The sequence below is a fragment of the Bos grunniens genome, chromosome 3, assembly GCF_055505025.1.
Source record: "Bos grunniens cultivar Pamir isolate PY7600 chromosome 3, Bosgru_T2T1.0, whole genome shotgun sequence".
NCBI classification, from domain to species: Eukaryota; Metazoa; Chordata; class Mammalia; order Artiodactyla; family Bovidae; genus Bos; species Bos grunniens.
The window spans coordinates 40,971,915-40,997,860 of NC_141167.1; the positions used below are offsets into that span (position 1 = coordinate 40,971,915).

The window sequence follows — 25,946 nt, forward strand, 5'->3', positions numbered from 1 at the left end:
CAGCCCACCAGGCTCCACCGTCCACGGGATTTTCCAGGCAAGAGTACTGGATGGGGTGCCATTGCCTTCTCCCCCCAATACAAAATTCAAAGAAAAAAAAAAAAAACTTTTGTTAAAAAAAAAAAAAATCACTACCACTGAAGGGCCCCAGGCCCTGCCTGCATTCCAGCCCATAACTAACTGCACTGCTCTGGCACGAGGGTAGGGGTGGAAGGTGTGGGGAGGAAGTTCTGATGGGCCTGAAACAGGCCCACCCCAGTGAGCATGAAGCCTCCTAGAGACCCAACACACACACAAACACTGGGAAAGTGTCTTTCTTCCCTCTCAATCTCATCACTGAGGGCTTTGCACCCACCAGAGCCTTGGCAACGACTGTGTCTGTTGCTCCCAGTGCCCCCTGCTTTGCCGAGTCCCAGAAAACTGTTCTGATGAAGGCATCACAAGATGCTATGCAAAGCTGCTGGATTCCAGCCAAAAAGATGACATAAATACAAAATCTGCTTTTTTTTTCCTGTCAGCAAGTCAGAATTATGGCTTTTCTATATGCCACTCCTGCCACACAGAATAACTCACTTCTAACTATAGCAGCAATTCCAGGAATACCCCAGAACCGTAAGTGCTGCTTCATTTACAATAAACTTCTAGGGATGATCAAACAATCAATGCCATCTCGATGGGCTAGGGCTCTCTGCACTGCTCCCCATGAGCCTGCTTTCCCTGAGAGACTGCTTCTGATCAAAGGAAATATATCATATACGTGTTTACCTAAAAGCCACACTGTATCAAAATGTTTTGCTATCCCCCTTTTTTCTCCTTTTACTGCTAATGCATCTATAGTGTTACTAAAGAGCACAGAATGTAGAGGTCAAAATATGGTGACAGAAGTGGATTCTCCAGAGATGAAAGTGCGGGGTGGGGGTGGCTTGTCTTCACCTTCTGTGCTCTCTACCATTCATTGCTGAAATACTTATAAAACACCTGTACCTTCACAATAAAATCTTGCAGTTGCCTGGTACTTTATATCTTAAAAAGGGCTTTCACATCTATAACCACATTCAAGTCTCACAACTCCTTATAGATGAGAAGACTCAGCTTCAGACATTCCCACGGTCAAGCGACCAGTGAGTGTCAAGACAGGGCTTAGACACATTTCTCAGCCTCCAGCTTCACTGCCCTTTCAGTTTGCCACACTCCTTGAGCAAGGTGCAGGCTTTGGGGGAATCTGGCAAGTAGATAGGGAAAAGTGGAAACAGTGCCTGACTTTATTTTAGGGGCCCCAAAATCACTGCAGATGGTGACTGCAGCCATAAAATTAAAAGACGCTTACTCCTTGGAAGGAAAGTTATGACCAGTCTAGACAGCATATTCAAAAGCAGAGACATTACTTTGCCAACAAAGGTCCATCTAGTCAAGGCTATCGTTTTTCCAGTAGTCATGTATGGATGCGAGAGTTGGACTAAAGAAAGCTGAGCGCAGAAGAATTGATGTTTTTGAAGTGTGTTGTTGGAGAAGACTCTTGAGAGTCCCCTGGACTGCAAGGAGATCCAACCAGTCCATCCTAAAGGAGACCAGTCCTGGGTGTTCATTGGAAGGACTGAGGCTAAAGCTGAAACTCCAATACTTTGGCCACCTCATGCGAAGAACTGACTCACTGGTTTTTGAAGTGTGTTGTTGGAAAAGACTCTTGAGAGTCCCTTGGACTGCAAAGAGATCCAACCAATCCATCCTAAAGGAAATCAGTCCTGGGTGTTCATTGGAAGGACTGATGTTGAAGCTGTAACTCCAATATTTTGGCCACCTCATGCAAAGAACTGACTCATTGGAAAAGACCCTGATGCTGGGAGGGATTGGGGGCAGGAGGAGAAGGGGACGACAGAGGATGAGATGGTTGGATGGCATCACCGACTCGATGGACATGAGTTTGGGTAAGTTCCGGGAGTTGGTGATGGACAGGGAGGCCTGGCGTGCTGCGGTTCATGGGGTCGCAAAGAGTCGGACACAACTGAGCGAATGAACTGAACCGAAAGAAGTAGACGCTTAAAATCTAAGTCCACCTAAGCCCGCCAGTCCATTGAGAGCTGACAAGATGAACATGTACATGGGGAACCTCAAGAAATAAGATGCAGAGGGGATGCTGAGACAAGAGTTAAGAACTATAGGAGTCAAGGAGAGAGAGGGCTGTGAAGTGACCAGGGAGAGCAGACTCTGTTTCCAGCCTTGAATAGTCAGTCTAAAAAGAAACGAAGGTGCAGCTGTCCTGGAAAAGGGCCGGAGGGAGGAGGCACAGGAAGGGCTAGGCAGACCAGGAGGGTTCAGGCAGGAAAGAGGGAGACACAGTGAAAAGGTGAAGCAGGGTCAGACTGAGGAATGTGTGCGTATGTGTTGCAGACAACAAGTGTGTGTGTGTGTTGTAGACAAGTGTACATGTTGTAGACAGTAAGAAGAGTGTGTGTGTTGTAGACAACGAGTGTGTGTGTGTTGTAGACAATAAGAGGAGTGAATGTGTCTGTGTGTGTGTGTGTGTGTTGTAGACACTAAGAGAAACTGCCTGGTACTGAAAAAGCCTCTAACGCTCTCTGAGTTCAAATCCCGTGTAATAAGTGTTACACGACCTCTACAGTTCTTCACAGAACAGAAGCAGTTAGAAGCCTAGGCCTGGAGTCACCCTAACCTGGGTTCAGACCCCGGCTCTACTGTCTGTCTGACCTTAGCCAAGTTTTTCAACCTCTTCAAGTTTCTGCTTCCTCTGGGATTATTAAAGTATCTACTTTACAGGACTGTTGTGAAGATTCTAGATTTCTCTAAACCTTTTCTTCTACAGTAAGTTTTTCCTGGCTCACACTCAAAAAGCTCACAGTTCATTAATCTGTTTTCTGTGAATATAGTCAAGGCTTTTGAAAATGTTTAGATTAAAAAAAAAAAAAAACACACAGAAGTCACAAAGCAAATAAACCCTTATCGTACAAATGCTTGAAATCATATTGTGCTGCACCCTAACACAACTAGGTCTTCATCAACTTGTATTTCCAGAGTGTCACGATGCAAAGACACAGAACCTCTTGCAGATATGCCATCTGGCGAAACTTGAAGGTAACTATAACTCATAGGAATATACAGGAAATAACCCTGAATCCCCTCCACCCCTCGCCAACTTTTAGTAATTTATTTGTGTGTCTGCTGCATATTCACCTCCTCCGTCTATTATGTACTAAGCTCTTTGGAGATAGAAATCCATCTAATATGTGCCCTGTAATTCTTTAACCACTTAGGGTTCCTGGATACAAACAACAGACACCAGCTCTGTTTACCTTAGGATGAAAATAAATTAAGGGAAAGATTTAGGAACACAGAAACAGTCTGATAACAACATCATTCTAGCATGGCCACCACTGGTTACCAGCCATCACCAAAACTGACTCCTGACTCTGATGTTTCCACAAATGACCTCAAGCCACGCCTATATATTTGTGCCCTTCCCACCAGATGTAGGTGGCACTAGTGGTAAAGAATCTGCCTGCCAGCGCAGGAGACTTAAGAGACATGGATTCAGTCCCTGGGTCGGGAAGATCTCCTGGAGAAGGGCACAGCAACCCAACTCCAGTACTGTTGCCTAGAGAATCCCATGGACAGAGGAACCTGGTGGGCTACAGTCCATAGGGTCACACAGAGTTGGACACCACTGAAGCAACTTGGCACACGTACACTCCAGATGCAAAGTCTTGCAACAGAGAAATCCAAGAGGCTGGGCTTGGTTCACCCCCCGTTATGTTTCCGTACCTCCTTCAACTTTCATAGCAAAAATGGACGATCACTTCAGAAATGAAGGATGTTCAGATGCTGGAACGTCAATACAAGTTAACTGCTATCAATGGCAACGCCCACCCCAGTCTATACCCTAAAGGAGCTCAGCTAGTGACTCAAAAGATAAGTGACACTGGGGAGAAAAATAAAGGGAAATCTCGAGAAAAGTGTTTCCCTATATGGGCCCCTGCACCTCTACTCAACCAAGAAACTGTCATCAGGTTTTATGTTTAGACTTGAAATAGCCTGCCAACAGTCTCCAGCACCGCACCGCAGGCAAAGCTCCTCTGTGAACCGTGTTTGCACAGTGAGTAACCCACTTGGTCTTCACCAAAGCAGCAGACTTGATCGTGGGGTCAACAGGCTCCTCCCTCCAGAGCATGGCTCCTCTCTTTCCTCCCCATCTGTCCAAGTTGTCTGGCACCAGCTGAGAGGCCAGGAACAGTTATGCACCATTATCTGACATCCTGGGAACCGATGCTAACAGCCATGCTTTACTTTTTTTGGTCTACAGTAAGAAATGAAACACACAGCACATGTGCATATATGATTTATAAAAATGAGCTTCATAGAAAAATATTCTTATTACATGCAATTTGCTATTTTCTACTCTATACTATTTTGTTCTTTAATAATAATAGAGTTTAAACGCTAAACAAGAGCCACAAAATCAGAGTCCACTAACAAGTAATAAAGCACCATTTGAGAAACACTGGTTTAAAGGATTGAACAAGATTACCAAAATAGAATTTACTTTATAATCACTGTTTATAGTCAGTCAGCTGAATATAAAACAATGAAATGTATTTCATCTGGAATCCCTTTGACTATCAGCAGGCCACTACTCTTCTCCCACACAGTGCAGTCTCTGATGTTTTAACACAAGCAGCTGCTCTGAGATCCACGGTACACTGCCACACTCAGTCTTCATTTCACAATACAGTTTCTTCTCAAAGAAAGCTCTTCGGCTGGTTACCTCCTAAATCCATATAATGTTACCAGAGACCAAGAAAATGTGGAAACAATACCTGCAGAGCATGGAAGATTCAGGTTTTAAATTCTGCCATTACCCATGATTTATTCCCACAGTCCCCAGTTTCTAACTATAGAATCACATCTCCTAGTGATATTTTACAGTAAACTAAGAAATTCAAAGTCCATTCTGTTTGCTTTGCATCTGTGCAAATTTTTCACTGTATTTTTATGGAAACAAACATTGTAAATGGAGAGAAGAATTCAGTATATCGCCACCAATGGGTATTGCTAGGGAGAGGGATAGCTTCCCAAGCCCTTAAGATTTCAACAGTACATGGATATGTACTGTTTGATGAATGTACATGGATGAATTGGTGAGGAATCTTCTGTAGCAACTTTATGTTTTTCTACCAGTAACCTGAAAAAAGCTATTCTCTCTCAACATACTTACTTTATCCTCTGTTCATAAGAAGGCAGAACCTCAGTGAGACACTTTTGTGTACACTTAAAGCGAGGTACTAAGTAGGTCCAGAGCATGACTACATCCATAATTCTTTTATCAAAGAGCCTCTGTCTACTTGAATTACACTTGAATTTAGCCAAACAGGCAGCCATTTTATTGTACCAAAATATTCACTGGCAATGTCTGGTCTTCATTCATTCCATTGAATTTTCCTTTTGGTATTTTTGGGGGAAGGATGAGAATGGCACAGATTCCAGGTGCAGAGCTTCTTTGGTCTCTCCTTTAAAGGGAATAAAAATGTAGAAAGAGAAAAGGGGAGGATAATTTGCTAAAAGCACTTCAAAGATAAATATTATGTTAGGATGTTAAAGACAAATTAGACTAAAAAGAAAAACATAAACATAAGTATAACTAGAAGGAGTAACTCCCTTGCTCCTGGACATCATTCATTAGGTAAAATAACCAACCAAACAAAAGCTCATCATGAAAAGCCTGTGAAGCAGAGTTTAGTGGGAATAAAAGAATGCAAGAAAAGATATATGAAAGGAGAGTTAGTCATCCAAGAATGTGACAAAATAATAATACATGATTGGTTGCCAAACACAAGACACACCCAATCAAAGCAAAATAACTGTTCAAAAGAGAAGGTGTGAGTGGGGAGCTGAGGTAGCTAATCCAGTCCAGAGAATTCAGAAAAAAAAGCACGATGGAGTTAAACATTCTAGCCAAGAAGACAAGAGCAAGAACACTGGCCTTGCCACTCAGCTGCCTGGGATCAAGTTACTTTTTAACTTTCTGTGACTGTTTACTCTTTGGCAAATAAGGATAACAGCAACTCTTTGACAAGATCGGTTTCAACTCTGAGAGAAAATATATATATACATCTAGTAGAACACCTGGCTCACAGTAGGTATATAACAGTATGACCATTCTGGAGCAGGTGGGATTTGAACAGTGCCTTAGGAATGGGGAAGATACAAATAGGAAGAGAACAGTAGCTGACTGAGGGGAACATTCCAAATAATGGAAACCTGAAAAAATAGCAAAAGAAGGAAAGGGGGCAGGGTAAAACCCTTTGGGGACAGAAGGTCTGTGTAGAACAGAAAGAAATGGGGAAAGGGAGAAAGCTGACACCAGCTTACAGCAGATCATAATTGCCCAACTGAGGAGTATGGACTTTCTTTTGAGGAGAGAACCCCAGAGAAAAACTCAAATCCCCAGGCTCACATGAATTCCTCAGAAACGGGAAAGTCTCCCAGCATGTGAAAATGTGCCACGTGGGGGTGGCGGGGACTTCAGACCCAGGAGATGCTGGGGAAAGGCATGGGGACACTTTAAATTCATCTGTGGACAGTAATATCCTTCTTTTAAAACATTTTAAGTGAGTCAACTAGTCCTTGATGAATATACAGGCACTACACTAAGACTGTACACTAAGATTCCCCACCTCCCCCTTCCCCCAGTGTGAACATCCCAAGACAATAAAAGTTAACTGAGTGACCAGCCCCAAATAGTGCCACTGGTAAGAGCTAATTTGAATATCCACATGAGGGATCCATACTTTAACCCCGCCTTACTATGTACACATAACTCCCACAAAGAACTTTAAAATAAATAAATAAAATGAGATGCTAGAGGTATTCTTCTGTGAATTACACTGTGAATGAGTCAGAAAGTTTCCCAAAGCTTTTGTCCTCACAGCTGAAGAGGCAGCCTGTCTGGGACGTTTCTAAGAGCTCTGGGGGAGTGAACATGTTGATTCATCATCCCCTGTAGAGCAGCCTCACAGAGGAGTTCATGGGGCTACCCTTGGGAGTCACTCTGAATTATTTTTGTAACATCTTGTCCTTGGATAAAAGGGAACACAGAGTCAGAAATAGGAGGTCAGAAAATCATCTATGACTCAGTAGAGTTGTTTACACAGCCTTGTTTCCCTCATTTCCAGAGTCAATGTTCTAGATAATTAATAGGCACAAGGTACCCATGTTTCCAGGGATCTAAATATGGCAGAATTCACAAAAATCGTGTTAAATGCAAATTTCTCTGCCTTTGATGATTCAGAAGACCGTATCAGACCTTCTCAGACCTTCAAATCATGATTTTGACCAATTTTCGTTTCATAGAACCATTAAGAGGTGGAAATGGAAGAGTAGAGGAATCCAATTAACAGAACTTGCATGAACAAGTTTCCTTGCATGATCATTCATCAAAACAGCCTCCATGAGTTTACATAAACATTTTACCAGCCCATGGAGCTCTCTCTTGTCCAGCCAGGTGTTCCCTGAACATTTCTGTCTTGGCCTAAAGAACTGGCCGTCCAGCGCATCACACCTGTGCTCACCGCCACAAAGCACAGAAATGCAGCACGAACGAGTCCTCGGATGCCACGTCTCATGGATCCCACGCTGCACTACAATAAATATTAGTGAAGAAACTCTGCCTTTTTAGCCTTTCTCCAAATGAGTACAAAAAAGCAAAGCTGGCATAACTATACAAAACCATTAACTAATCAAGATCAATAAACGGAAAGTCAATAAACACAATTATATACTTTTTACAGCTTACAAAGCACTTTCAATACATGATCTCCATTAATCCTCATAATACTTTTAAGTATCATTCCTTTTATTTTAATAATAAGCAAACTAGGCCTAGAGATACTAAGTGCCTTGTAAAAGGTCACGTGTATTTATTAACTGGGACACATATCCAAGTCATCAGGAGGCAAAGGAACTGGAAACAACTAAAGAAAAAAATGACAAATGATCATGGTGAAAAGGTCAAGTTTCACAAACAAATTAAAATAACAGGATGCCATTTTTTTAATCTGATCAGTCAATGCAGTAAAGTTGTTTTTAAATGTAGATACCATCCTGGACTAGAGTTATATTGTTATCTTGAAGATAACTATTGTTATCTTCAAGTTATAAAAGTTATTTAAACTCATGGTAATAAAAATATACATTCAACAATGTAGAAACATATCACTGAAAAGCAAAAGTTCCTCTCCCTACTTGCCAGGGATAATCACTATTCAGTTTTTTTGTGCATCCTTTTTTAAAAATATTTTATCTTACTTGGCTGGGCCAGGTTGATCTTCACTGTGGCCTGCAGGATCTTAGTAATAACATATGAACTGTTAGTTGCAGTATGTAGGATCTAGTTTCCTGACCAGGGATTGAACCTGGGGCCCCCTCCACTAGGTGTGTAGAGTCTTGGTCACTGGACCAGCAGGGAAGTCCCTACTCAAACCTTCTTGAGGACAATCTGGCTTCATATCAATTTGGACTAAAAATCCTCACATCTTGATTCAGCAACGCCATGACATATTAATGAGAAAAACAGGTTACAAAGCAGCCTGCAGAGGATGACCTATGCTGTACACACACACACACACACACACACACACACTACCCTAGAGAGAGAAAAAAGATGGAAGGTGGGGAGGACACTGCTGGAAAGATTACCAGTTTAACAGGTGCCTCTGGGATGAATGATTACTTCATTCTGCACACTTTTTAAGATTTTTTTAAAGTATTCTACCACAACTAGGTGTTGTTCTAATCAACAGGAAAAGTAATTTGCGCAAGTTATACAAGGAGTTAGGGCTGGGATCAGAGGTTCAGGAGACATGATTCCTAGTCAACTGTTGAAGCCACTCTACCTGCTGTAATTTGAAAACAGTCCAACAGTTAGTAACAATCCAAAGCAATTAAGATGTGACAAGGCAAAAGATAATTATTTGTTAATGAGTGATAGAGATATTAAGTGCTACGACTTCAGAGGAGAAAGAGGTCATTGGTTCACAGGATGATTCCAAAGGTGTCAGAAGTCAGAAATTTAGACAGGTAAAGAGCAGAGTTGAGCTCTATCTCCAATGAAGATGAAGGTGTGATCAAAGGCATCAGGAAGAAAACCAGTACGTCTATCTGGTGGACAGTAAGCAGACAAGCATATTAATGAAGAAAAGCAGGAAACGGGACCAAGGAGGCAAACTGGGGTCATACTGAGATGGAAGAGGTGATGGTGGACTGGAGAGAGGGCCCAGGAGTCACAGAGTGCTCACCCCTCCAAAAGGTAAATAAGTCCCAATCATCCTCACTCCTCTGTCCCCATCACGCCATCATTTCTCCCTCAAATTAGGGCAACGGTCTCCTAAAAAGTTCCCGCTTTTCTTTTCATCTGCCTCTATTCCAGTCTCCACAATGCAGCCTACTTCTAAACTGCAAATCTGAAAATCTTACGCCTTCTCTTAAACTCCTTTATTTTCTGCGCTCTTAAGAAAGATGGACTTTCACAGCAGCACTTATAAGCCTGCTCAGGACTGTCGACAGAACTGTGTCTTCACTGTCTCTGAGCCTCATGAGGGCAGGGACTCTAGCTATTATGTGGCTATACGCAGCACCCACCAGGGCCCAAGGTACAGCAGATGTTCAATAAATGCTTGTGGAAGGAACAGAAGTTTAACTATTTCCTTTCCCAGCACGCCTTTGCTGACCACTCCCACTTTCCTCTAGAAGTACTCATCCAATCCAGGTCAATGGCATTTACCAGCTTGCATTTAAGAAGCTGTTTTATAAATACGTTAAATGTATAGTTATAGGCCTAACTGAACTGCACAAAATCATGTAACTTAATTTTTTTTTTTTTTGGTATCTTTCCCCACCTAAGATTTCACAATTTTGGGGGAGTTCCCTAGGTGAAAGGAAGAAGAAAGTTTCAACACAGCATATCAAATCAATTCAATTGGGCCAGGAAGTAAAATAAAACTCAAGTTTATAATAAATATCACCCAAATGATTTGTTATAGAAAAATCAATGATAAATTGTGAACCAGTTCTACAGGCACAGTTTTAAAATATACCCTTACAATATTGCCCTGTGAAAGCACTGAATTTTTTTTAATTAAAAAAATTTTTTAATTGGAGGATACTTGCTTTACAATAATACTTGTTGGTTTCATACATCAAAGTGCACAATTCAGTAACTTTTGGTATATTTGTAAAGTTGTACAACCCTTACCACTATCTAATTCTGGGACATTTTCATGTTCATGCCCATTAGCAGTCATTCTCCATTCTCCCCTACTACATCCACTGACAGTCATTAATCTATTTGCCTATTGTAGACATTTCATATAAACAGAATCACACATTATGTGGCCTTTTGTTTCCAACTTATTGCACCTAATATGTCAAGGTTCATTCATTTTCCTAGATCTATGAGTTTCAATTCCTTTATAAAATGGGTTTCAACAAATGGTGCTGGGAAAGCTGGACAGCCACATGCAAAAGAATGAAACTTACATCATATTCAAAAATCAACTCAAAACGACTACATTCTTAAACATAAGACCTGAAACCATTAGACTCCCAGAAGAAAACACAGGAAGTTCCTTGATGTCTTGACGACTGGTGATGATTTTTTAAATTTGACACTAAAAGCAAAGGCTATATCTGTAAGGGTTTAATATAGAAAACATATGAGGAACTCATAATTCAATAGCAAAAACAAAACAAAATTCCATAAACAATCCAACTGAAAACTGGTCAGAGAATCTAAATGGACATTTTGCCAAAGAAGACAGATGGTTAACATGTACATTAAAAAGCATTAAACATCACTAATCAGAGAAATGCAAATCAAAACCACAATGACATATCACTTCACATCTATTAGAATGGCTATTATAAAAAAAAAAAAAAAAAAAACACCAAGTGTTGGCGAGGACATGGAGAAAAGAAAACTCTTGTGCACTACTGATGGGAATGTAAGTTGGTGCAGCCACTATGGAAAACAGTGGAGGTTCCTCAAAAAAACAGAACTAGTAACGTATGATTCAGGTATTTATCTGAAGGAAAATGAAAACACTAACTGGAAAAGATATTTTCATCCCCTATGTTTAACTGCAGCATCATTTACAATAGCCAAGACTTGGAAGCAACCAAAGTGTCTATCGAGGAATGAATGATGAAGAAAACATATATATACAAACACAATGGAATATCACAAAAAAGAAGGAAATTCTGCCATTTATGACAACAAGGATGGGCCTTGAAGGCAGTATGCTAAGTGAAATAAGTCAGATAGAGCAAGACATAACTGTATGATCTCACTTACATGTAGAATCTTTAAAAAAAAAAAAAAGAAAGAAACGAAGAAGAACTCAAATACCAAGAATAGACTGGTGGCTGGCAGAGGTGGGGGGTAGAGGAGTGGGTGAAACAAGTGAAGGCGGTCAAAAGGCACAAACTTCCCGTTTTCAGATAGACAAGTCCTGAGCATGTAATGTACAGCACAGTGACTACAGCTAACGACGCTGCATTGTATATCTGTAAGTTACTAAAAGAGAAAATCTTACAAGTTCTCATTGTAAGAAAAAAATTTTAACTGTGTAGTGATGGACATTAAATTTACTGTGGTAATCATTTCAAAGTATAAACACACACTATACTATGTTGTACACCTAACATAATGTGTGCCTAGTTGCTCAGTCTTGTCTGACCCCATGGACTGCAGCTCGCCAGGTTCCTCTGTCCATGGGGATTCTCCAGGCGAGAAAACTGGAGTGGGTTGCCATGCCCTCCTCCAGGGGATCTTCCCAACCCAGGGATCGAACTCAGATCATCATGAATGAATGATCTATTGACCTGACTGAAACTAGAAGGTCTAAAGTAAACAACATACCAGAAATGTATTTTTTTAATGTGAAAAAGAAAAGAAATAAAAGTTTGCAAGAATTAAAAAAAAAAAAAAAAGGAACTAATACAGCTGCTGGTAATATAAAGTCCTTGTCAGAGATAAGAGAACAAAGTGGTTGCTATCTTGACCATAACTCTAAATGGCACCTTTTCTCATGAAAGTTATGGTGGGAAATTTCCTGGTGGTACAGTGGTTAATACTCCACAAATCCACTGCAGGGGGCATCAGTTTGATCCCTTGTCAGGGAACAAAGATCCCCCATCCTGTGCAGTGCAGCCAAAAATTAAAAATAAAGAAAAAATGAAAGTTATGATGACATAACCCACTCGTGTTCTAGTCCAGACATCTGACTCAGGGTCAGAGATCATGCCCAATATATCACTTTCCTACAGATTATTACAATCAAAATCTAACTTGGGTTTTCTTCCTGGCATATCCCATGCACCTGGGAAAGTCACCAACTTGACTACAAACTCCTAGAGGGCAAGAACAAGATCTTCTCTTCTTACAACCTCAAGGCATAGTTGGCCCAGAGCTCTGAAATTAATAGGTACATATCTGTGCAGTAACACTGAGATGCTACTATGTGCCCGGCACTGTACTAGGAACTATGCCTCTAATGAGAAACAAAGACAAGATTCCTTAATACAGACACAGATACAACTTTTCAAATACTGGTTACGTCAATGCGTCTGAACCACAAAATGTCACAGCCAGGAGTGACATTAGTGTTTAAGTCATTTGATATACTCATTATAAATGTGGACAAAGACCAAGAGCAGTGGCAAGATCAAAATAAACATTTTTTACTACATTAAATCAGTATTTCCAAACCATGTTCTCTGGAACTTTACATTGCTGTACAATAATTGTTCTATACATATACATCTCAAAAAACAGAGAGAAGGACAAAGGAGGTATGTAGTAAAATAAAAAACTGGGGAAACACTAAACAGTATTTTAAACAAGAATGTTCAGCCTTAAAAAATTTTTTACTGAAGTACAGTTGCTGTACACTATTACTTAAGCTATGTGCATGCTAAGTCACTTCAGTTCAGTTCAGTTCAGTTCAGTCACTCAGTTGTGTCTGACTCTTTGCCACCCCATGAATTGCAGCACGCCAGGCCTCCCTGTCCATCACCAACTCAAGGAGTTCACTCAAAATCATGTCCATCAAGTCGGTGATGCCATCCAGACATCTCATCCTCTGTCGTCCCCTTCTCCTCCTGCCCCCAATCCCTCCCAGCATCAGAGTCTTTTCCAATGAGTCAACTCTTCTTGTGAGGTGGCCAAAGTACTGGAGTTTCAGCTTTAGCATCAGTCCTTCCAAAGAAATCCCAGGGCTGATCTCCTTCAGAATGGACTAGTTGGATCTCCTTGCAGTCCAAGGGACTCTCAAGAGTCTTCTCCAACACCACAGTTCAAAAGCATCAATTCTTCGGTGCTCAGATTTCTTCACAGTCCAACTCTCGTATCCATACATGACCACTGGAAAAACCATAGCCTTGACTAGACAGACCTTTGCTGGCAAAGTAATGTTTCTGCTTTTCAATATGCTGTCTAGGTTAGTCATAACTTTCCTTCCAAGGAGTAAGCATCTTTTAATTTCATGGCTGCCATCACCATCTGCAGTGATTTTGGAGCCCCCCAAAATAAAATCTGACGCTGTTTTCCCATCTATTTCTTGTGAAGTGATGGGACCAGATGTCATGATCTTAGTTTCCTGAATGTTGAGCTTTAAGCCAACTTTTTCACTCTCCTCTTTCACTTTCATCAAGAGGCTTTTTAGTTCCTCTTTGCTTTCTGCCATAAGGGTGGTGTCATCTGCATATCTGAGGTTATTGATATTTCTCCCAGCAATCTTGATTCCACCTTGTGCTTCTTCCAGCCCAGCGTTTCTCATGATGTACTCTGCATAGAAGTTAAATAAGCAGGGTGACAGTATACAGCCTTGACGTACTCCTTTTCCTATTTGGAACCAGTCTGTTGTTCCGTGTCCACTTCTAACTGTTGCTTCCTGCCCTGCATATAGGTTTCTCAAGAGGCAGGTCAGGTGGTCTGGTATTCCCATCTCTTTCAGAATTTTCCACAGTTTCTTGTGATCCACACAGTCAAAGGCTTTGGCATAGTCAATAAAGCAGAAATAGATGTTTTTCTGGAACTCTCTTGCTTTTTCCATGATCCAGCAGATGTTGGCAATTTGATCTCTGGTTCCTCTGCCTTTTCTAAAACCAGCTTGAACATCTGGAAGTTCACGGTTCACGTAAGTCGATTCAGTTGTGTCCAACTCTGCAATCCCATGGATTATAACCCACCAGGCTCCTCTGTCCACAGGACTCTCCAGGCAAGAATACTGGAGCAGGCTGCCATGTCCTACCTCCAGGGGATCTTCCCTACCCAGGGATCGAACTCTCGTCTCTTATGTCTCCTGCATTGGCAGGTGGGTTCTTTACCTCTAGTGTCACCTGGGAAGCCCATTTAAGCTATAAGTGTGTACAATATAGTGATTTACAATTCTTAAAGGTTATGTTCCATAAAATACTGGTTATATTCTTCATTTTGTTCAATATATCCTTGCAGCTTTTTTGTTCTGTTGTTCAGCCACTAAGTTGTGTCCAGCTCTTTGCGACCCCATGGACTACAGCATGCCAGATTTCCCTGTCCTTCACTATCTCCCACAGTTTGCTCAAATTCATGTCCATTTTGTCGGTGATGCTATCTAATCATCTCATCCCCTGTCACCCCCTCCTCCTTTTGCCTTCAATCTTTCTCAGCATCAGGGTTTTTTCCAATGAGTCAGCTCTTCGCGTCAGGTGGTCAAAGTATTGGAGCTTCAGTACTTCCAATGAATATTTAGAGTTGATTTCCTTTAGGACTGACTGGTTTGATCTCCATGCAGCTTATTTAATGCCTAATAGTTTATATACTTCGTCATCCCCTACCTTTATATTGCCCTTCCCCTCTTCCCTCTGGTAACCACTAATTTGAATGATGCTCAGCCTTTAATTTGGTAGTAAGTGCAGTGCATCTCCAACTTTTGCAAAATTATTTGACTTAGGGACTTCTTTTTAATGGAATGTATATTTGGAAAAGTCCGAAGTCAGATGATTTCTATGTTCTCTTTCACGTCTCAAATTCTATGAATTTACTTAAGAGTATCAATCTCAAAAAGCTCATTCTTGAACAGATAGTTTAATATATCAAATTCTTCAGAAAAGATATTTATTATTCATTCACCCATTCATTCAATCACATTCACATTGTCTCTCTCTCTCCTCCTCACATGTACACATGCCCTTGAATTAGACAGACATCAACATTGGAATAAAATCTAAAATGTCAATTAAATCAGCTCAAACTTAAAAGGTACTCATAAAAGAGATGGTGAGAACAGAGTATTTTTGTAATGTCACCTAAAGCAGGTGTTCTAGAAGGTTAATGCCTGGAAAAGTTACATTTATTTCCTATTACCCAATAACCCAAACCCCTGGGGAAAGGCCTGTAATTCTGAGAATAGCAGCTGGGCACAAAGAAAACCCAAAGAGAGAAAGGGAAGCAGTCACCTGGGACAGAATGGAGACACCCTGCCCCAACTCCATCCCAGAGGATCCTCTGCCTTCTTGCTTCTCTCTCCTTCACCCCACTTGATTTTCCTGCTTTCATCCCTGATCTTATTGCAAGTATTCTCTTTTAGTTATATGACATGCTGGCAGCTAGCCAGAGAGTCTTCCCAGAAGACAGCCCACTTTTCAGGAAACCCTGCCTCACTCGCAGTTAAGGGAAGATAGAGAAGAGAGGTGGCAGAGACTAAGAGATACAGCAAGTACAAACAGGATTGGGGAACTCAAACAGGTATCTGTCCACAAAAACAGATGCCAACCGTATCCAATTCATACTTACTACAGTTACTTTTCATAAATGTATACCTCTCTAGGTATCTCAAACATCAGTGTTAATTTTTTTGAATATGAGACCTCTGTTAATACTAATAGCTCATGATCCCTCTCCCGTATATTTTCTTGGATTGATTTTTAATGATTTTTAAAACAACAGAAATAAAAGTATATTTAAAGCATACATCATGTGGTAGACCTCTTGGAAAATTTCCCACATCCTCCCCACCCCCAGCCTCTCCCCCCAGTTATAGAACCTACACACTGGGAACCTTTGCTACATACCAAATCCACACACCTCATTCAACTCCCTACAAACAGATTTCCAGAAGAAAAATCAAGTGGGAAAATGATTTCCTTAAATAACTTCCCCTACTTCTATATTTATTCATGCAGTTACACACTTAATAATTTTCAATGTGTGCTGATGTGTAATAAATAGCTTACATGACTCCTGTAACAACTGGAGGCGGTGGGGTGGGGTGGGGGCAGGTTCTATCTAGCTTCCTCCTTTTCAGAGGCTAGGGCTTCGTCACTTCCCAATCTGCAAACGTTGGTGAGCCCTGGACTCCAGCCTGGATCTTCACCTTTCCTCTATCCATACTCACTCCCGAAGCAATCACATCCAGTTGCATGACTGACATGGCACTATTTAAAAAAAAAAAAAAAAAGGTGCCATTTTAGTCATGCAACTGGATGTGATTGCTTTGGGAATGAGCGTGGGTAGAGGAACTCCACTTGGGGGATAACAACTGTCTAAGTCAATATAAAAAACAACACTAGATTCTTGCAACACCACCGCACACCACCTCCCCCTCCTCTGAGCTCAACATCTCAGTAAATGTCGCCACTATTAACTATGTTGTTTAAGCAAAAAATTCAAAGGTCAGTCTTGACATCTCTTTTTTTTCTCACATCTTACATCCAAACCATCACCAATTCTACCAGTATAGCTTCAAAAAGTCACACATTCAACAATTTCTCACCACCTTATTCTCAGTCACCATTTTTTCCTTAATGTAAGCACCAAGAAGGTAGGGCTGTGTCAGTTTTACTCTCTAATATCTGACACACAATAAATGCTCAGTAAATAAGGAACAAATAAATGAATACCTGGTTCAGAGAGGTGACAGGACCCAGAGTAAGGTAATGACAAAAGCCACATGTTGAACTCCGATCTCCACATACATAGGGAAGGACTGCTCCCACTCTTCCATATGAGCTTTTGAAGCTTTAAAGGAAAAGGGAGGGGGGCTAAATACTACTGCTTTCACCTTTGAACTTCAGTTTTTCTTTTTTCCTTTTACTCTTCTCTCTCAAATGCACATGCTCAAAACTTCTCTTCCAATAAACCTCTACTCTAAACGGTAAAGAAATGCATACAAAGGACAGAAATGTTTATGGATCCAAAATACAGTCAAATTTTCAGTAATACCTTTGGTCTGTTTCCATAAAATAGTATAAAATGTTTTAAAAGATAATAAGGATGATGGGGGAGGGAACCAGTTCAGATACTTCCACAGCCTAATGCCAATTCTGAACTGAAAATATACACAGGGTTGGGTGTGGGGGTGCTTCATGAACTAAAGCAATATATGTTCACATTTTATCTAAGAGCACTTACACATTCCTACTTGTGTCCTTAAAGAATAACTATTAGAAAATGAAAGCAAAGAAGAACACTTTTCTAGCATAATAACCTCTCTGGGCCTTTCCCAGACCTGCAGCAAAGTAGAGTTTACTCAGTGTGCCAGGCCCAGAGTCTGCCACAATACATCTCTACCTTTCTGAGCCTCAAGTTCTTAGGTACAATAAAAGCATACAAATAAGATGTGTTACCAGTGTGTGCTCGGCCCTGACATACCATGACTCCCCTAATTTTAAGGAATAGGGCCCCTGAGAAGTACAGGAGCTACCTCCGAGGGCAACTATGAAATGCACACATGTTCCTTTACTCCCAGGGAGTGAAGACAAAAAAGACTAGGAGGACTCCGCTCTCACCAAAACTACTCATTGATTGTAATAAACTGAAAACCTTTACTCTACTAGTCTCATTAGCCAAAATCTTTACAAATCAGATTTCTCCAGTTTGGAGCTTGAGACATATTCAAAAATGTTCAGCATTTTCCCATCTGTCCAAAACAAAACTATTAAGAAACAAAATGACAAAGTAAAGGGTACTACTGATCTCCTTAACAGAACATTTTAGACACTTTAAAAATGTCCATTTATCTCTAAGCAGAACTGGTGATGGAAAGTGAAGTCAAGTCAGCACTGCTCAGGTTAAATATTATGTACTATAATCACAAATAATTTTTAATCAAATCCTTAAACATAAAACCTAAAATCATATTAAGCCATATAAGGCTAGCTTTTTGGTCCTTATTCTCATAGTGGTGATCCTCTCAAAATGACATACATACTGAGCTGTATCCCTATTAACTGTAACCTGATAGAGGCCCTTCTACTGAGCTACCATTTCCAGGTATTCCTTATTCCTTTTTATGTGTTTCACTGTTCAAGCTCTCAGGTAAGTCTTTGTTTTACTAATTTGTTCCAATTAGTAAAAAATTTCAGTATGCAGATTTTTTAAATTATGTTTTGCTTGAATTAATGCATCTGGGAGAAGGTCCCAAAGACCCCAGAGCAGAAGCAGATGGCTAAGGCTCCTAATCTTTTCCAGTCTTCATGTTTTTCTCCTTTTACTGGCAAAATGCCATTTGAATTATCCTAATAAGATATTCAAATTGCTGTATTTCACTTCAAGCTTGCTAAAATGGAAACACGGCCACAGTTTTTAAAAAATATATACTGTATGTTCATGGCACATACACACACATATACACACACCTTCATACACACACTCACACATATACACAGACATGCAGTGTTTGTAAGTATAACCTTGCTAGGTCTGAATTTTGTGTCTCCCTAAATTCACATATTGGAATCTTAACATCCACTATGATGGTGTCATGAGGTGAAACCCTTGGGAGGTAATTAAACCGAGAGAGTGGAGCCCTCGTGAGTAGTATTAATGCTCTTATAAGAGACCCCCAGAGCTCCCCAGCCCCTTCTACAATGTGAGGTTACAACAAGAAGTCTATGACCCAGAAGAAGGCCCTTGGTCAACCATGCCATCACTCTGATCTTGGACTTCCTGCCTCCAGAACTGTGAAAAATAAATTTCTGTTGTTTATAAGCTACCCAGTCTCTGATACTTTGCTACAGCAGTCCTTATGGAGTAAGACAAACCTTTATGCATAGGTGAAGTTGTATCATTAGAGGTAGCCTTTCTCCAGCTCTAAAATCAAGCATTAAATTCTGAGGCAAGGTCACAGGCTTCATCAAGCTCTAGTTATCCAAAGCCCAGACCACAGAAACATTAGTGGCAACATAAACACCCAATAAGTGACTGCTGAGTCAGTGAATAAATGAATGAATGAATGAACAAAGAACACAAGGACTTAGCTTCTACCGTTACTGCTGGCTGACACGCTAGCTGCTGCCATGTTGTTATTTCTCATTCTACCACTGTGCTGTGCTTAGTTGCTCAGTAGTGTCCGTCGCTGCGATCCCGGGGACTGCAGCCCACTTAGGCTCCTCTATCCATGGGGATTTTCTACGCAAGAATACTGGACTGGGTTGCCATGCCTTTCTCCAGGGGATCTTCCTAACCTAGGGACCGAACCCAGGTCTCCGGCACTGCAGGCAGATTCTTTACCAACTGAGCCACCATGGAAGCCCATCATTAACCAATTATCAGAATGCAGTCTAAGGCATTCCAATCAAATCGATGTGTTCTTTCCCCAAATTATAGTTTTTTTATTTAACGATGTACTTTTTTCCTAGTTTGAGGATAGCTGGTTAGCGTGGGTTGCTTCACACAGGAGCTGCTGACAAGCAAGCTGGCACATCGTCTGAGGTGGCTAGGAAGAGAGGGTTAAGGGAAGAAGAGGTTGAAATCAGGTAGGAGTGAAGTGGTGTTTAATATTAATACATGCTAGAAGATGACATGGAAAGGAAATTGGCTGGTCATCAAATATACAAGTTTTAGGCTGGAAGGGAAGGAAAGGATAAGATTGGGAAGAAATGGTAGATAGGAACAGTGAAGCTGAGAAAACAGAAAGAAAAAGTCATGATGTAGAGACAAGGAGAGACAGTACCATGAGAAGCACTTAGCAAAAAGAAAATGGATGTTCTAATCCAGGTTGAATTTTTGAACGTTCAATCCTTATCTTCATGTTACTGTTTCAACACAACCATTTTATTGATTCTTTGTTCAAGAGCTTTAACAGCCAACGTGGTGAGCTAATTTGTTTTCACTTCAGTTCAGTTCAGTCGCTCAGTCGTATCCGACTCTTTGCGACCCCATGAATTGCAGCACACCAGGCCTCCCTGTCCATCACCAACTCCTGGAGTTGGCTCAGACTCACGTCCATCGAGTCAGTGATGCCATCCAGCCATCTCATCCTCTGTCGTCCCCTTCTCCTCCTGCCCCCAATCCCTCCCAGCATCAGAGTCTTTTCCAATGAGTCAACTCTTCGCATGAGGTGGCCAAAGTACTGGAGTTTCAGCTTTAGCATCATTCCTTCCAAAGAAATCCCAGGGCTGATCTCCTTCAGAATGGACTGGTTGGATCTCCCTGCAGTCCAAGGGACTCTCAAGAGTCTTCTCCAACACCACAGTTCAAAAGCAACAATTCTTTGGCGCTCAGCTTTCTTCACAGTCCAACTCTCACATCCATACATGACCACTGGAAAAACCATAGCCTTGACTAGACGGACCTTTGTTGGCAAAGTAATGTCTCTGCTTTTGAATATGCTATCTAGGTTGGTCATAACTTTCCTTCCAAGGAGTAAGCGTCTTTTAATTTCATAGCTGTAGTCACTATCTGCAGTGATTTTGGAGCCCCAAAAAATAAAGTATGACACTGTTTCCACTGTTTCCCCATCAATTTCCCATGAAGTGATGGGACCAGATGTCATGATCTTAGTTTTCTGAATGTTAAGCTTTAAGCCAACTTTTTCACTCTCCACTTTTACTTTCATCAAGAGGCTTCTGAGTTCCTCTTCACTTTCTGCCATAAGGGTGGTGTCATCTGCATATCTGAGGTTATTGATATTTCTCCCGGCAATCTTGATTTCAGCTTGTGCTTCCTCCAGCCCAGCGTTTCTCATGATGTGCTCTGCATAGAAGTTAAATAAGCAGGGTGACAATATACAGCCTTGACGTACTCCTTTTCCTATTTGGAACCAGTCTGTTGTTCCGTGTCCAGTTCTAACTGTTGCTTCCTGCCCTGCATATAAGTTTCTCAAGAGGCAGATCAGGTGGTCTGGTATTCCCATCTCTTTCAGAATTTTCCACAGTTTCTTGTGATCGACACAGTCAAAGGCTTTGGCATAGTCAATAAAGCAGACATGGATGTTTTTCTGGAACTCTCTTGCTTTTTCCATGATCCAGCGGATGTTGGCAATTTGATCTCTGGTTCCTCTGCCTTTTCTAAAACCAGCTTGAACATCTGAAAGTTCACGGTTCACGTATTGCTGCAGCCTGGCTTGGAGAATTTTGAGCATTACTTTACTAGCATGTGAGATGAGTCAATTGTGCAGTAGCTTGAGCATTCTTTGGCATTGCCTTTCTTTGGGATTGGAATGAAAACTGACCTTTTCCAGTCCTGTGGCCACTGCCGAGTTTTCCAAATTTGCTGGCATATTGAGTGCAGCACTTTCACAGCATCATCTTTCAGGATTTGAAATAGCTCAACTGGAATTCCATCATCTCCACTAGCTTTTTCGTAGTGATGCTTTCTAAAGCCCACTTGACTTCACATTCCAGGATGTCTGGCTCTAGGGGAGTTATCACACCATCGTGATTATCTGGGTTGTGAAGATCTCTTTTGTACAGTTCTTCTGTGTATTCTTGCCATCTCTTCTTAATATCTTCTGCTTCTGTTAGGTCCATACCATTTCTGCCCTTTATCAAGCCCATCTTTGCATGAAATATTCCCTTGGTATCTCTAATTTTCTTGAAGAGATCTCTAGTCTTTCCCATTCTGTTGTTTTCCTCTATTTCTTGGCATTGATTGCTGAGGAAGGCTTTCTTATGTCTTCTTGCAATTCTTTGGAACTCTGCATTCAGATGCTTATATCTTTCCCCTTTTCTCCTTTGCTTTTTGCTTCTCTTCTTTTCACAGCTATTTGTAAGGCCTCCTCAGACCTTTTGCTTTTTTGCATTTCTTTTCCACAGGGATGGTCTTGATCCCTGTCTCCTGTACAATGTCACAAACCTCCGTCCATAGTTCATCAGGCACTCTATCTATCAGATCTAGTCCCTTAAATCTATTTCTCACTTCCACTGTATAACCATAAGGGATTTGATTTAGGTCATACCTGAATGGTCTAGTGGTTTTCCCTACTTTCTTCAATTTAAGTCTTAATTTGGCAATAAGGAGTTCATGATCTGAGCCACAGTCAGTTCCTGGTCTTGTTTTTGTTGACTGTATAGAGCTTCTCCATCTTTGGCTGCAAAGAATTTGTTTTAGTTAGCCCTTATTCTTATGGGGAGGTGACTTCTTCAATGGGTTGGTACATCAATGTATACTCATTAGTATTTTTAGGTACTATAAAGATATCTTTGCCACAAAAGCTCTTGCCTTTTAAACTCCAAACAGTTCCATGAAAATAATGTCAAAACTATAACACTATCTTTACATTTGTTACTTATTACTCTGATTTAATCTGTAAGATTTTAAGGCAGTTTATAAGAATATGTTTAATAAAACAGAAAAATACTAAGAAAAAAAACATTTGTTACTTATTTACTCTGAATTAACCCACAAGATTTTAAGGCAGTTTACAAGGATATGTTTAATAAAACCGAAATATATTAAGACTAAAAACAAGATTCAGAACCAAGAAAATTATACCAGAGGACAAGAAGTCAAGACAAAGGGAAAATTATTTGCAAGCTACAGCTTTCCAAATATTAAGACTAAAAACAAGATTCAGAACAAAGAAAATTATACCAGAGGACAAGAAGTCAAGACAAAGGGAAAATTATTTGCAAGCTACAGCTTTCCAAATAGATGAGTCACAAACTCTGCTTCCTAGGTGTCGAAAAGAAAAGGGAAATAATACATTATTTTCATTGTCAAAGGGAACAAAGAAAATGCACCAGTTATTTAAGAAATAGAATTTTTTTTCTGTGTTATTTCTAAAACAAATTTCTCCTGACGTGGGAAGTAGCATTTGAAATTTGATCTCCTGAAGCTTCTGTAGCTATCCTAATTACTTAAGAGATTTATATTGCACTTGAGAATATCAACATAGGGATGTATAGTCAAAAAAATCGAGTCAAGCCACCAGCCTAAAAACTTTCTTTCTTTTTTATAAAGTATTTTCCCACAAAGCCACTTCCCCCATCTATGATTCATGTCTTCTCCTTGACACTTAGAATGTATTAATACTTCCTTAGGACACATCAGTCAAAATGAGCAATTAAAGTGTATAAAATGCTAAAACCATGACAAATCTAGAAAATTATTCAGGAGTGGACAATCAAGCAAACAAAACAATTCTTAACCACTGAGAGGGATAAGATTGACGTAAGATTGAAGAAAATTACTAGTAACCATGTTAAAAAAAATAACAGTAAATTATTTGGGATTTGAGACTGCAAGAATTCCTACTCCAACAGTAAACAATGGATGGGTGTTATGGACACAGGATGACCAAATAATTTATCACCCAAACTGGGACACCTGAAAGTTTAAGAGTGAGTGAAAGTCGCTCAGTCGTGTCCAACTCTTTGTGACCCCATGGACTGCAGAGTCCGTGGAATTCTCCAGGCCAGAATACTGGAGTGGGTAGCCTTTCCCTTCTCCAGGGGATCTTCCCAACCCAGGGATCAAACCCATGTCTCCGGCATTGCAGGCAGATTCTTTACCAGATGAGCCACCAGGGAAGCCCAAGTTTAATAGGCTGCTACCAATAATGATACCCAACAACAGGCGTTGTTGTTGGGTAGACCAGAGCCTTCCCAGTCAAACAGGCACACTCTGAGCTCATCATGACTTTACATTCCTATCAAATATACTACTTCATTATATCCCCAACAACTTCATGTAGGATAGAGAAGGCCAATAATATTACCCCATTTTATAGACAAAAAAACACATGCCAAAGAGATTAGTTAAGTAACTCAAGTTTGCAAAGAGAAATATCAGAGCAGAGGCTCTACCCAGGTCTATCAAGTCCTAATCCAATACCTTTCCACTAAATAATCTAAGTCATGACCCTAATCAGCTAGATGATACAGATGTGGACCTACATAAGTTCTTCTTTTATTCAATAAAAGCAACAAAAGTTGAAGACATTTTCACATTTAGGGAGAAAACTTCCCTCATAGCTCAGTCGGTAAAGAATCTGCCTGCAGTGCAGGAGTCATGGGTTCAATCCCTGGGTTGGAAAGGTCCCCTGGAGAAGGGAATGGTAATTCACTCCAGTATTCTTGCCTGGAAAATCCCATGGACAGAGGAGCCTGGCGGGCTACAGTCCATGGGGTTGCAAGAGTTGGACACAACTTAGCAACTAAACCACCACCATGTTTTAAGTGCAAACCTTGGTTTATTATGTACTGAGTATTTTACATTTATAACAGGATTTTTTTATTGTTGCTGATTCCACAGTTTTGTTACTTCATTTCTGTCGACTAAAAAAATTAGTCACAGTCTGAAACTGGAGAGTTATTTTATTTGATGGGCATGTTTAGGACCCTGAGCCCAGGAGACAGCATTTCAGTAGCTCTGAGAAAATTGCTCTGAAGAGGCAGAAGAAGGAGTCAGGCTATATACAAGTTCGCAACAAAGTGGGCAGGCAATCTGAACATCAAAGGTTACTGTTAATTAAGGAAGCCAGATATCAAGCTATGGTATTTAGTGTTCTTCTGTGAATGGGAAGATGCAAGCCTCTGGGCTCACTGAATTCATTCCTTTCATATGGACCTCGGCTATCTGGGGGCAAATCCTGTTTCTTGATTGTTTCTATCCTTAATTCCTTGTTCATAAGCAGTGGCAATGTGGCAAACGGCTGCTTCTTGCATCTGCCCTCCTGCTCCCCGCTCCCTTCCAAGGATCCTGGATAAAAACAACATGATGCATGACAGGCTTAAATTCAAAACTTTCATAAAATTTAATTCAGCTTACCTCAGTTAATTTTGAGCTCTCCATATCAGTACATTAACAATAATCTGTCTCTGTTTTCTGACCCTAAAATGAGTATTACTATGCCATCACCTGTCCTACATTAAGCAGCAAATTATTAGAAAACATTTTGTAGAATTACTGGATAACAGTCACTTAATCTAGTAATTCTCAAACCCAGTTGTACATCAGGATCACCTGGGAACTCTGAAAAAATATACTATTTTCTTAGTACATTATTCCATACTATACCCTGGACCTACTAAATCAGGAACTCAGAGAAGAGTATTTTTTAAATTCTTCAGGTGGTTCTAAGGTCCAGCCCTCTAATTCCAATCCAAATTTGGCCAACCCAAGACTTTCAAGGTAGATGCAGGTAACACTAGACGCCCCTCATCGACCACAGTTACGTCATTCTACTCTCTCCTCTACAACACATATGATTTTTCTCTATTTTCTTTTTTTCCCACTCTGCAATGCAGTGATGAAGGGCAGCTAAGGACTTGCACATTGCAATCAGAAAGCTGTGCAGTAGACCCTATTCACTCTTCCCCCAACACCCTTATAAACATCTTCTGAATGAGCCTACAACAAAATATGATGTGTTGTGGTAATAATACCAACAATAAACACTGTTATTTGCCAAGCACTTACTACTGTGCCTCTGGCTGTGCTAACTGCTTTGCATGCCTGACCTCAATCTCCCATTAACCCTGAGGAGGGTTCTCATCTCCATTTCACATTGGGGAAGAGGTAAGCTCTTCTTCCTTTTGCCTTCAAGCTGCACGACACAGTACAGGACCCCACGGAGTTTCCATGGAGAAAGAATCCAAGAAGGTTTTGCATTTTCTATTATACTGAAACTGATTTATGTTAGCATCAGGAAAGGGAAGCAAAGATGTATTTCTGA

General features: G+C 40.6%; 1 protein-coding gene across 8 annotated transcripts in view; it reads right to left on the minus strand.

Annotated features, from left to right (window-relative positions):
- Nucleotides 1-25,946, minus strand: part of JAK1 (Janus kinase 1) — a 139,599-nt gene that overhangs the window by 65,100 nt on the left and 48,553 nt on the right. The window contains exon 2 of one of the 8 annotated variants that reach the window (XM_086390380.1): nt 4,122-4,309. The exons of 4 other annotated variants lie outside the window; for them this stretch is intronic. The gene's annotated coding sequence lies outside the window, so the exon portion shown is untranslated. Of the gene's footprint in view, nt 1-4,121; nt 4,310-16,281; nt 16,483-16,947; nt 17,066-25,946 lie in introns of those variants that run through there. 3 more of the 8 variants (XM_086390381.1, XM_086390382.1, XM_086390384.1) reach the window with 3 other exon arrangements.